The 12,534-nt window shown below is 39.3% G+C and overlaps 1 long non-coding RNA gene across 1 annotated transcript in view; it reads right to left on the bottom strand.

Annotated features, from left to right (window-relative positions):
* Window positions 1-12,534, bottom strand: part of LOC135972239 (uncharacterized) — a 139,455-nt gene that overhangs the window by 69,151 nt on the left and 57,770 nt on the right. The gene's annotated exons all lie outside the window — the stretch shown is intronic.

Below are 12,534 nucleotides of genomic sequence, written 5' to 3'. Positions count from 1 at the left end.
TTCTATTAAATGGGAACTGTGTTAGTAACTGGACTTGGTGACTCATGTCTAGAGCAAATATTTCTTTCAGCATATTATGCATTCTTTATGTAAGCATAGATAAGGAGCATTGAAATTCTCTGGCTAATGCTTTGAACTTATTTTTTATTTATATCTACATAAAAATGTAACAGTTTTCAAGAATTAATGCAGTGGATGTTAAAGGAGAACATAAAAAAGAAAATTACATATTGTCTGTTAGACAGAAATTTGGTATCACTGTGGTAAAGGTCAGCAAAAAATATATATGTTCTCAACAGACAATGCAGGGGGAACACTACTGTAAATCCTCAATCCCCATCCAAGGTAAAAAGAACGTTCCTGATGCTATGGTAATTTTAGAAATTTGAATGACTTTGGGCCAAATTTTCAAGAGAGCTCTGAGTCAAATTTTCAAGTGTTCAGCACAGACAACTGGGGACAGATTTTTAAAATACTCCTATTTAGGCATCAAAATAAGAGGTTGTGAAAAGAGGCTTCGGCACCCAAAATTCTGAGATCTTTTGAAAAATCTGGCCCTGATTGTGAGTACTGTGCTCTTGAAAATTCTGGCCTTATTTTTAGATGCCTACTGCTCCAATTACTGCAATACCAAATTTGGGACACATTAACAATGTGATATAGATGACAAATGTATAAGCCATAATAAAAATCAGCATAACAGAAAACTCCAAAATATGGTAGGAAACTAGAGATATGCTGGACACTTTCTTTTGTCTAGAACTAGAAAACAGAGGGTCAAGTTTCACCTTCCAGATTTAGCTTTTAGAGTTCAGCAATCTGGTTCATTTGGTAGGTGCCATCACTTGCTGGCTATTACCTTTCTCATCTCACAACTGTCAACAAGTGTTTAACTGGCAATAGTACAAATGTATACACTGATGTAAAGGACACTTCAGTACATAATAGATTTATGACTGCCTACATACTATCACTATAATATGTAATTAATCCCCCTTAAAATTGCTTCTGTAATGTAATAACTTCACTTTCTCTGCAAATATGGTCTACAAATCCTTTAGACCTTCTAGGTTTTGCTTGTTCTGTATCAACAAGTCTTGCCTCAATTAAATAACTTTGCTTATTTGGTGCATTATTAAAACTGCATCTTTTCAGGGGTAAATTCATTAGAGGCTTCAAGCAACAAGCTGAAGAAGTGACAATTATTGACTAATCAGATAAAAAAAGTATTGATTAGTATATAAATGAGAATGATGGGCTCCCACTAAGACAAAGGGGTTGATTTTAATATTGTGCACACAACTGAGCATCTTATTTCCATGCACAATGACTGACTGTATATGCCAATCAGGTAACTATACATCTAGTTGGCTATTTAGACAGATTACCACCCATTTCAACGTGCACACATTGCACACACAATTGCCTAAAGCATTTTAGAATATCATGCTTCTAGGGTAACATTTACTCCTGTACATAGGACCAGGGCCGGCTCCAGGCACCAGCATAGGAAGCAGGTGCTTGGGGCGGCCAATGGAAAGGGGCGGCATGTACGGGTCTTTGGGGACAAGTCCCTCAGTCCCTCTCAGAGGGAAGGACTGGCCGCCAGATTGCTGCCAAAGAATGAAGCGGCGCGATAGAGCAGCCACCGATCGCGGCTTTATCTTTTTTTTTTTCCCCCCTTCGCCGCTTGGGGCTGCAAAAACACTGGAGCCGGCCCTGCACAGGACCAGCGTAAGCTCCACTTTGGTCTTCAAATAGGGCATATGTGAGAGTATAGACATTGTGCCAGCCCTCTGGACAGAACTTAATTCCACACGGGTTGTATTATATTTAATGAGCATATCCTACTGATTGAAGGACATACTTCAACAGAGTTAGTGCTTGGATTCAGTCTGTAAGCACCCTAATGTTCAGATGTCTACATGAAGCTTAAACAAAAGCTCTTGGAGCCTGACAATGCTAGCTGGAAACTCACATGAATAATCTTCATTGGGGGATTTCCAGTACTTCTTGCTTCTAGCCAGGTTAAAAATATCAATAAGCCGCAGCCTGACTTGCACTATTTTAGAATTTCTGTTTCCACACAGAACCTGAAAGAGCAGCAGCACTAACTATAAGCATCGTTAAGCACTGGAATGGGTTTCATAGGGAACTTGTGGAATCCTGGCATTGAATGCTCTTAAGAACAGGTTGGACAAACACTTGTCGTCAGGGGTGATCCTGATCAGTGGTTCTCACTTTATTTACCATCATGGGCCACATAGACAGCTGCATATGTGTTGTGTGGATGAGGCCTGTACATCTACCCAAAAAAGATTTAGTATTTGCTATTTGACAGCAATACGATTCAAATTGATATAGTACATCTCATTTCAACACTTACTAGTGTCTACCAAGAGCATTTTCAAATTAGCAAAAATTAATTTAACAGTTAATATTTTGATTTATTAACCTCAGATCTATTCCAGCCCTATGTTTCTAGGATTCCTTAACCTTTGAAAAAAATTAAGAACATTCTACAAATATTTCACCTTCAAAAATATTTGGATCTAGGAATAGTCAGTGGTTCAGGGACAAAGAGTGGGGGCCTAATTTGGTCATTCAAAATCCATGTCTATCCCTGGTTAAGGTAAAAACTAAAAAAAACTGGACATTTTCAAAAGATAGCCACTAAGCTGCACCCACAAAATATACATATGTATGCTGTAGGGGGTACATATCCTGTATTTCCAGTTTCGTTGGCACAGTTTACATCCCCATACGCCATAGTTCATTTGGAAAGTAAAACTGGACTAAATAAACTATATTTGATCTGTTATCAATAAAGTTGAAGAGAGCTGGTCATTCAAATTCAAATTATGCAATATAAGCCCTCACACAGAATAAAAACAGGCAGGCATGCCTCTGTGGCCTTCAGATCAACTAACGCTTGGTGCAACTTATTCCTTTCTGCTAGGTCAATTAGAATGCTTCAGGCAGGTGTGAAAACTGGCAGCTTCCTCATTTATCCTCAAATGCCCTGGGTTGAAAAGTCATTTAGAAATAGCCAGTTAAGACTGAAGCGGTCACATAAGACTGGCATGAATGAGCAGCAATCAGCTGGGAAGAAACATTGAGACAGTACAGATTTTTCAGGGAAATATTTGTGAACTGGTGCTAAACACAGGGATCAAGGTTGAGATTCTACAGCTGAGAGGGCAAAAGAAGAACAGTGCTTTTTAAATACTCTGACTGAAAGAGTGATTCTTTTCCTTTAGAATGCAAGAGCCTCTCAAAGTCCCATTGGAGAGGGTTGGGAACAGGCATATTTTGAAAAACAGCAGCAAGTAACTCTAATTAAGCCTTCCATCAGCTTGCGAGTTTAGGAAGCTTAGGGACCTTTTGCCTTGTTTAAATATTTTATTGTTTTTCAAACAGATACATAAGATAATATCATAAATACATATTATAGAAGTTACACAGTAAACAATGTATGAGAGCTTGCGTGCCAAGTGGGATTTTCCACAGCTTTGTTTATCAGGCTTCATACTGCCATGCTGGATAAACACATTAATTTGAGAACAAAGTCCACACACACACAAAAAGTCAATGTACTTAAGATATCTTAAAATTGGCTGAACATTTTTAGCACAGAAATTTGCTCTCAGATTCTTCTTCAGTAAACCTGCAGTAATTTTACACAAAACCACTCCAAATTATATTTGTGGTATTTATCTAGGCAGTGATTGACGCAAAGCATGACAAAGAGCACTGTCCTTGATCATCTATTGACCGTAGAAGGATCCTTATGTGGGACACTGAATAAGTTTTCACATGTGCACATGCACAGGAAGTGTGGTTTACCAAATCACTTAGAACCATAATAACAGTTACATTTCCTTGTCCCCAACACCACTACTGAGTCATGCATATGGGCATAGACTTGGTTGATTAGCAGTTTATAACACCGTAGAAAATCATATCTAAAACACCATTAGTCAGCAAAATTAGTGAAACTACACTGATTTTCACCAGCCAAGAAAAAAATAAGTGTATATGCAGGATATCATTACTGGGCAAATGCTCACGTTCTGTGTTCAGTGGGCCTGATTCTCCTCTCACTTACACCAGTATTTTCACTTACTTGAGTGGAGTTATTCCGGACATATGCTGGTGTGGGTCAGAGGAGAATTAGGCCCATCTTCAAAAGCATAAGTATGTGGTCAATGGAATAATTAATGCTAGGTAAATACAGAATATTTTTTTAAAGTCCGGATCAAAATAGATATACACTTCAATGGAGCGACTCTGATTTACACCAGCCAAAGATCTAGTTGTAGCTGATATTTAATGACAGTTTCCTCTACATTTTAATTGATTTTTATGACCAAGGCTTTAAGCAGCAATTCTCATCTGGCTACAACAGAATTTATCTTAGAAGCTGATCCCTATGGTCTGTCCTTTACAGTTAGTTAACTATACAATTCGCAAATTCTCTGTAATGATTAGATAGAGTTTTACTTAGCTTGCATTGCTGAATGAATTGGAAGAGCCTTATCAAGTATACCTGCCTCACTCATATCAGCTTTGAGCAATCTGAGACGACTTCTCATCCTGAAGGCAGAGATAAAAGACCGGACTGGGGTAGTCAATGGATTTGGTCCACGGTCTGCCTAGACTACCAGACACTTTTGAATGGACCCCAACATCTTTTTATTTAAATTATTTTCTCTGGAGTCTGGACCTTGACCAAGAAATTTTGACCTTGACAAAAAAAAAAATTGGACTACCCCAGCCTGGACTTTACACTTTGAGGGTGCAGGTCTACACTTCTAGGTCTTTAATAAATCTTCGTATTTAGAATATGAAATTTAGCATAGTTGTCATCTGAGAAAACTACCTGGGCAGATCTGCTCTGAGCTTTGGCCATCTCCAGGAAACAGTGCTTTCAGGTGGAGAGGAGGAAAAAAATAGGTGTGGACCCACCGGATAGCTGGTCAATTCCCATATCATAAAGTAAAGGATTTATGAGTCCTAAGAAATATTTAGAGATGCTTACCTCAACCCTGACAGTGCCAATGGTTCTAAATCTTGCTTTTTCCTCCCTATATCTCCTGCCATCCAGCCATGTGTGTTTGAGGCAAGGAAAAGCAGCTGCTGTCTCTCACACATTCCAGTTCCGGGTGATGAGAACTGCTGCCATCTTTACAGAGGTAGGGCAGCTTCAGCCCTGGCTTCTAGCCAACTGTGCTAGAGAAAGGAACTTTGATTTTAAATCTTGTCAGTAAATGCTGCCTCTGGCACATTTTGGCTCCGGATGATTGGATTACAAAGCAAGACCTAACTCCAGCTTTAACTGCCATGCTATTTATTTAAAATAGACTGAAGCTGGAGGTTGGAAAAGAACCTCATAAAAGTCTTACGTCCTTGGGAATGATGTTTTCCCACTCCCTCCTCTTTTTTCATAGTATTAAAGAGCCAAAAAGCCCTGTACTTAAAAGATAAGGGAATGGGGATTTCTGGCCATGATGAAAGGTCTCTAAGCAGTCTAGAAAGTTCTGGGACCAGGATAGACCAAAGGGCCTGAACATGACCACACAAAGAAATATTGGCTGCAGGTTTGAGTAATTAAGGACTAGGGATCCGGGTCTTCCCCTTGCCGTAGGATTGCCGGCTACTCATAAGCTATGTGGAAGGATGGGGAGGTCTTGTAGTAAATTGCTTCCTGTGGCATGCTTTTTAGAAATGGCGGTCACTGATGCTAAGTCAAGTCCATTCTTGGTTTGGTTGATGGCAAATCTGAGGTAGATAGAGACAAATATTTCTGGCTGTAACTGAGCCTTTGGCTCAAATTCTCTTTATGTTTTTGTCCATTTTTCAAAAATAGACAGAAAATGGCTTTAAAATAGACAAGTCGAAGAAGAAGCACTGAAGTGCAACCTGCTCTCTCTCAGGCAGAAGTGAGGCTGTGAGGAAGATAATCTGTATCCGGATTATCTGGTGCCATTATAAGAAGCCAAAAAAAAAAAAAAAAACCCTGTCAGTACTGCTCATGGCTGCTGCTGCCGCCTCCTTAGCTGATCTCTGAAAGAGAAATATATCCATTCGGAATGGTGGGTATGACAGACTGAGGGAAGGAAATAAAACAATGGAAAAAGAAAAAGGAAAAAAAAAAAACAAGAAAACTTTAGAGTCAGACCTCTATTCTATGTGTATGTTTTACTACATATCTGGCAGGGGAAGAGTCTGTTTCATGAGGGATAGGAGGATGATTATAGTCCAGGGATGATGGAACTATTAGTACCTCTTTCCTCTCAATTTGGACACTTGCATATAGATTTTTAGTAGGGGAGAGTCCTTTGGATCATCTAATAGCCTCCATTCCCCATCTCTCCATTCCCAACCATAGGCCTTCAGCATACCCAGTCCTCCGGTCTTCCCAACAACCCTCTGAACTAGGAGGCATATTGAAGGGCCATAGGAAGCAACAGCCACTGGCGTTTGAGAGGATTCAGAGACAATGGAGTCTCTTGCAGCCATGTTAGTAGTCAAGCGGAAGGAGGGTGTACTAGACGAATTCCTTTTTCCAAGTCCATCTGGACATTTAAAAAAAAAAAAAAAAGCGGCCTCAGATTGGTTCAGTGTATGAGCATAGGTTTGTGCTGAAGTTTTTTCTCCCAAAAATGATTCACCTACTCCTACTAGGGATAAACACACAGCCTGTTCTGTGTTGCCATTCACTTTGACTTTTGCAGCATTATAAAATGACACTTTATATATATATATATATATATATATATATAGAGAGAGAGAGAGAGAGAGAGAGAGAGAGAGAGAGAGAGAGAGAGAGAGAGAGAGAGAGAGAGAGAGAATGAATGTATGTTTACAGTACAGTGAATTTTCTACTTTTTTCTGTCACTCTCTAATTGGCTAATAACTGATTAACATCCCTTGGGATGTACCAACTCTTCTAATAAAGTGTTTCTACACTGCTGTCTGTCTTCTACTTTTCCATATATACGTTTGCTACTTTTCAATATATCAGATTTCATGCAGTCAAGCTAAGATGTGATTTAACTAACAAGTATTCTAGGAAAAAAAGGTATGGGCTATTTGTGATCTCAGCTATGACATTTGAGGAGGACTGCGTGAGGAGAATCTTACGATTACTATGGTGGTTACTTAATCTATACATTTGTTTATTTTCATTACCACCTTTGATAGAATAATCAATTTTTGTGCCCCTGTTGTCTTTATTTATATTTAATTTTGGCAATCACTACTTTGGGGTTAAGTTTTGAATGTCAATCTGTTTCCTATGCTGCTTTCTTCTTTTCAGCATTCTTTACTGCCATTCAATGAACACTGCATCCTTTACCCTATAATTAGCTACACTGTAAACACAGTAATTAGTGAGTTGGCCAGCCCATCACCAATGAAATAATCAAAGTAGTAACACCACCAGCAGCATTTGCAAAGTATATAACACTATAAAATACATACTAAAATCCCAATCATTTCTTTGATGCATGAACTTTATACCAAACACACAAAATAGCTCAAAGTGAAGATATGATTGTGACATTTTAAAGATCAGTGGTAAACTTTACTATACATGTAGAGGATTTATTTTATTTTATTTTATTTTTTTTGGCTAAAACACGCTATCATTCTTTTTCCCCTTTTATCAGAAAGTTCTCTCTCTCTCTCTCACACACACACACTTCCCCAACATGCTGATCTGAACAGTTAAATGTACTCCTAAAAAGTTACAGAACGTTAAGACTTCCCAAATTATGTTGTTCAGATGCTCCATGTGGTAACTAGAATGGATTATAATTATCTAAATATTTTCCTTTTCTAATAAAATTTGAACTGATTGTTCCACTAGATTCACTACTACTTTTACTAGGATTTGTTTGATCAAGGACAAACCTGATACAACAGAGGATCTCCTCATTTTCCCTGATAAGTGGGATCAAAAATATATATATATATATTTTTGGTATTCTCAAAAGGATCATATATACCTGATGCATTATGCTGTATGTTACTGAAAAATAATGCCATTTAAGAATTGTATTCTGAAGGCCCTCACTGCCTATACAAATACATTTTATTCTAAACTATATTAGTACTGTTAAACCAAAAGATCCAAGGAAACTCCTGATCTCCAAATTGTTGTATTACTATGCTTATTGCATCACTCCAAGAAGTACACCCACCTCCATTTAGAGATGGCACAACTCTGTAGCTTTCTAGAGTTTGTCATATCCACTGTCTCAGCAATGGCAGTAGGTGGGGAATTAACCATATAGGACAGGGGTGGCCAACCTGTGGCTCCGCAGCCACATGCAGTTCTTCAGAAGTTAATATGCGGCTCCTTGTATAGGCACCGACTATTAACTTCTCCACCGGGGCTGGAGCTACAGGTGTCAACTTTCAATGTGCCGGGGGGTGCTCACTACTCAACCCCTGGCTCTGCCAGAGGCCCTGCCCCCACTCCACCCCTTCCCGCCTGCTCCCCTGAGCCTGCCGTGCCCTCGCTTCTCCTCCCCAGAGCCTCCTGCATGCCATGAAACAGCTGATTGGGAGGTGCAGGGAGGGAGGGGGAAGCACTGATCCATGAGGCTGCCGGTGGGTGGGAGGCACTGGGAGCCAATGGGGGGGAGCTGATGGTGGGCTGCTGATGTATTACTATGGCTCTTTGGCAATGTACATTGGTAAATTCTGGCTCCTTCTCAGGCTCAGGTTGGCCACCCCGATATAGGAAGTTGGATTAGGTCCCTACACCCATAGCCCTGTGATCAAGCGACTTCAGTGGGCTTGAGCCTTTGATGGGCTTCAGCCACTTTTAATATACATAACAAAGCAAAGCAAGGAAATTCAGAGCTAAGAATTCACTTGCAAAGGAAACAGAAGGGAAAGAAGACAAAACAATGCATTAGACAAAGGGTATTGGATGTGGGATTAAGGCCGATTATTGAAGCTACTTGCATATAGTTGTCTTTTTATAGATTTCCTTTGTTTTGAAACTTTACAGTACATTTTTAAAAAAATTAAAAACAAAAATAATAAAAGATGCTCAAAGATTTATTTACTTACTACTTTCAACATTACCTTCAGAGATATGTTGAACTATTGAATTATTAAGTAATTATACAGGCACTGCAAAACATCCATTTTATTATTCACTCAATAGTCCATAACAGCTCCTCCTGAGACATTTCAGTTTATTGGGTCAACGCTTAAATTGAGAATGTTTAGCTTATGGATCATTGACCCATTAGACTGTAATGGTTTTAACCTGTCAGGTCAAAGCCTGCATACTAAAACGCTATATTACATAGGCATGGGGAAAAAATAGCTCTACCCATGTACAGAAACACGGCTTTGAGGTGGGGGTGAAAGTGAAGTTGCAGCTAAATTGGGTTTCATAACTTTTGAGGAAAAACAACAAACATTTAATTATTTCATCTAACAGACAAATCAACTGCAAAACATCACTTAAAACAATGATCTGTTTTAGAGGAGAAAATAATGCATTTTAAAAATTAATATTTTCTAGCATTCAAAAGCTATTAAAAAAAAGATTCTTAAAAAGGTTTCCTGAATCCAATTAACTCTCTCCTTCAAGCTGAGAAGCCAAGTTTCGACCCAGAATTAATTTTTATAAATCCATTACAGTAGGTTATACACTATGGCATGGGTTATAAAAAAAGAGCAGATCACTTGACCATAGTGGCGTTGCTGCTATAATTAAAGCCAAGGACAATGATTTATAAAAGAGGGGAAGCCAGGGAAATTTACCTCATCTAAACTACTATTTACAAAATAAATCTTGCTTGCCTAAATTCATGCATGTCTGCAGTGTTGTTGTAGCAGTGTCGGTCCCAGGATATTAGACACAAAAAGTGGGTGAGGTCCAATAAAAGATACTACCTCACCTACCTTGTATCTCTAAATTCATGCAAGCAGTAGCTACTGATTGAGTAAAGCAAGCAAGATTTAGCTTTACAAATTACATTGTGCTAAATGTTCAGGAACTCCTCAGCAGCTACAAGGAATGCATTTTGCCCTCCCTTCTAGATTGTTATGTGATTTGCATTACAGCATTTGCTAAATATGGCCCTGATCCTGCAGATGTAGGTATAAAGGAAGAGTTCAACTGCACAATCCCTTTGCATGCTTATATTAGGATATGCTGTAACTCAGCCAGCTAGGAGACCTTCACATAGCTTTCTCCCTCCTCCCTCTAGAATTTCACAAAATAAATCCCTGGGAATGATAAAGAGATTTAAATGAAACTTGTGATGCTTGCTGTTCTCCAGTAAGTTGACTGAACTGTTTGAACGAGAGAGCACATTTCACAGAGTACCCTTTTTTTTTCATGCTGCAAATGCTGGGCTTATTATCAGCCACTTTTCACAAATGTCACAAAAGGAATGGCCTAGAAAACACACATAATTATGTATATGTGCTCTAAGTACAGTAAGTATTTTATACATACATAGAGAGAGAGACATCTTCTGCAGATCACTGTGCTTTCAATTTGAGAGCCTGTCCCTGTATTTCTCTCTCATTTCCCTACTAACACAAGATCTGCTCATTCTCTAATGCCAGTGCATATTTAACACAGAATTCTTAAAGTAGTACCATAAATCATCCAGCAAACACCCCAACTCTATTCATAGTTATACATATGTTTCTGGAGATACAGATAAATATAAAGACAGAAATATACACAGACTGAGAAAATATGCCTGTAGACAGAAACATATTGTGCATATGCAAATAACTAAGCGTCTGGCACTGAAGATTTGCCCTTTAGCATTCATTTAACTATATCTCTCTACCCCTGCTTCTTCCCATCTGTTTATTTCCCCCCCCCCCCGCCCCAAACATTCACTTAAGAATCCAATAACACCTCAAAAATCAAGAAATATGGTGCCACAAATACAACTGCCAGGTGTAACATGCAATATCATTTGTAGGAGGGTGAAAAAAAGATATAAAGGAGGCTGCATTCAAATTCTCTCACAAAGGTTACAGGAAATGGGTTTTATCCATTTCATCTGAACTACATTCATTCTTGGTTAGATTTCAGGTCTAGTTGCTATACTTTAAAGAAATTGTATAATCCAGGCCTTGTCATCAGCTTTCTTAATTTATTTCCCTGAAATGACAGGCCTGGAAAAGGCAGGCTAGCCTCTCAGATGTCTGGATTACACTGTAGCTATGGAAACAGGTGTTAAAGTGCTATGAATTTCAAGTTACACTGATACTCTGCACATCACGTTCTGTACTGATGACATGTTATTTTATATGCTGACCAATGCAACAGCATCAATCTTACTGATTTATAGGATGCCATCATACAGGAGATTTTCCATGATGAACTTAGAGAGCTTTTCGTGGATTCTATGCTGTGTGTGCGCATGTATGCACGAACATGCATATATGTGTACAGTATATGCAGTCACACTCTGGTGAAAGTTTTCAATTCAGTTAAAAGACAGACTTTGCAAATCCTCTTCATATCTGTTTTGGATTGATCAGTATTTAGTTCCTCTCTCTTTCTTTGGAAAAGGAGGATATTTTTCTAGTGCATCCTATGCTGGATACTAAGTCACAGAGCAGACCCTTGGAGGTGTTTACTTAGTTTATATCAGACTAAAAATTGAACAGAAACTGAGTAAGGACCTCAAGACTTAACTCTGCCTCTGAGCTAAAGTGCATTCCATGCCCAATCCTGCGAAGTGTAGAGTCCTTCAAGGCGCTGAGCACCTTCACCGTCTACTGACTTCAACAGCAGCAGCAGCAAAGGGTGCTGAGCAGTTGCACAAAAGGACCCCCATCACAATCTTCCCCCTCCCCCCGAGAAGCCATGATGGTATGGTAGCAGCAAAGACTACTCCAAGAACAGAGTTCTCTGCTGTGGTGATGTTGGTGGGGATTCCCCATATGCATAAACCACTGCCTTTGAGCCAATGGGTTAAGAGGCAGCAACTAATATTTTCCGTGTCTCTGTGTGTAGAACAAACAGCTGTCTGAGTTCAAGTTTTCAAAGCAATGCCTGCAGGCTCTCCTACTCCCTCCTCTTATTCTGTCCCCTCCCTTCTTCCACTTGTTCTCCCTCTCCCTCCTCCTCCCCCCCCACCCCCCACATGGGACTTTTAGTTGGAGATAGGAAGGTATTTGTCCCTTGAGCAGCTCTGTGCCTTGTTTCTGAAGAGTAGGGTGAGTCCCTTCTGCCTACTTTGGGTGGTAGGCCTGAGAATTCTCAGGATCAGTTAATCCTTTCCTGAATCTGCCTACCTGTCCATCGGGGCATCTATTCCTCACTATCATCTCCTGCATCCATCAATTATAGCAGCACAAACAGGGCATAAGTCAGATTTGGTACTTGACTTTTGGCATAGGAAGGTGTGTCCTCACTTCAGTGCTTTGCAGATAAAGGATTTCAGTTTCCACTTAAAAAGTGCCACCTTTTCTAAAACTATGATTTTTTTAAATTAAAACAAAAGTGACCATTTTAAAGGATTTAATAAC

This window comes from Chrysemys picta, chromosome 6 (genome assembly GCF_011386835.1).
Source record: "Chrysemys picta bellii isolate R12L10 chromosome 6, ASM1138683v2, whole genome shotgun sequence".
NCBI classification, from domain to species: Eukaryota; Metazoa; Chordata; order Testudines; family Emydidae; genus Chrysemys; species Chrysemys picta.
This window is presented reverse-complemented; position numbering and strand designations above follow the sequence as displayed.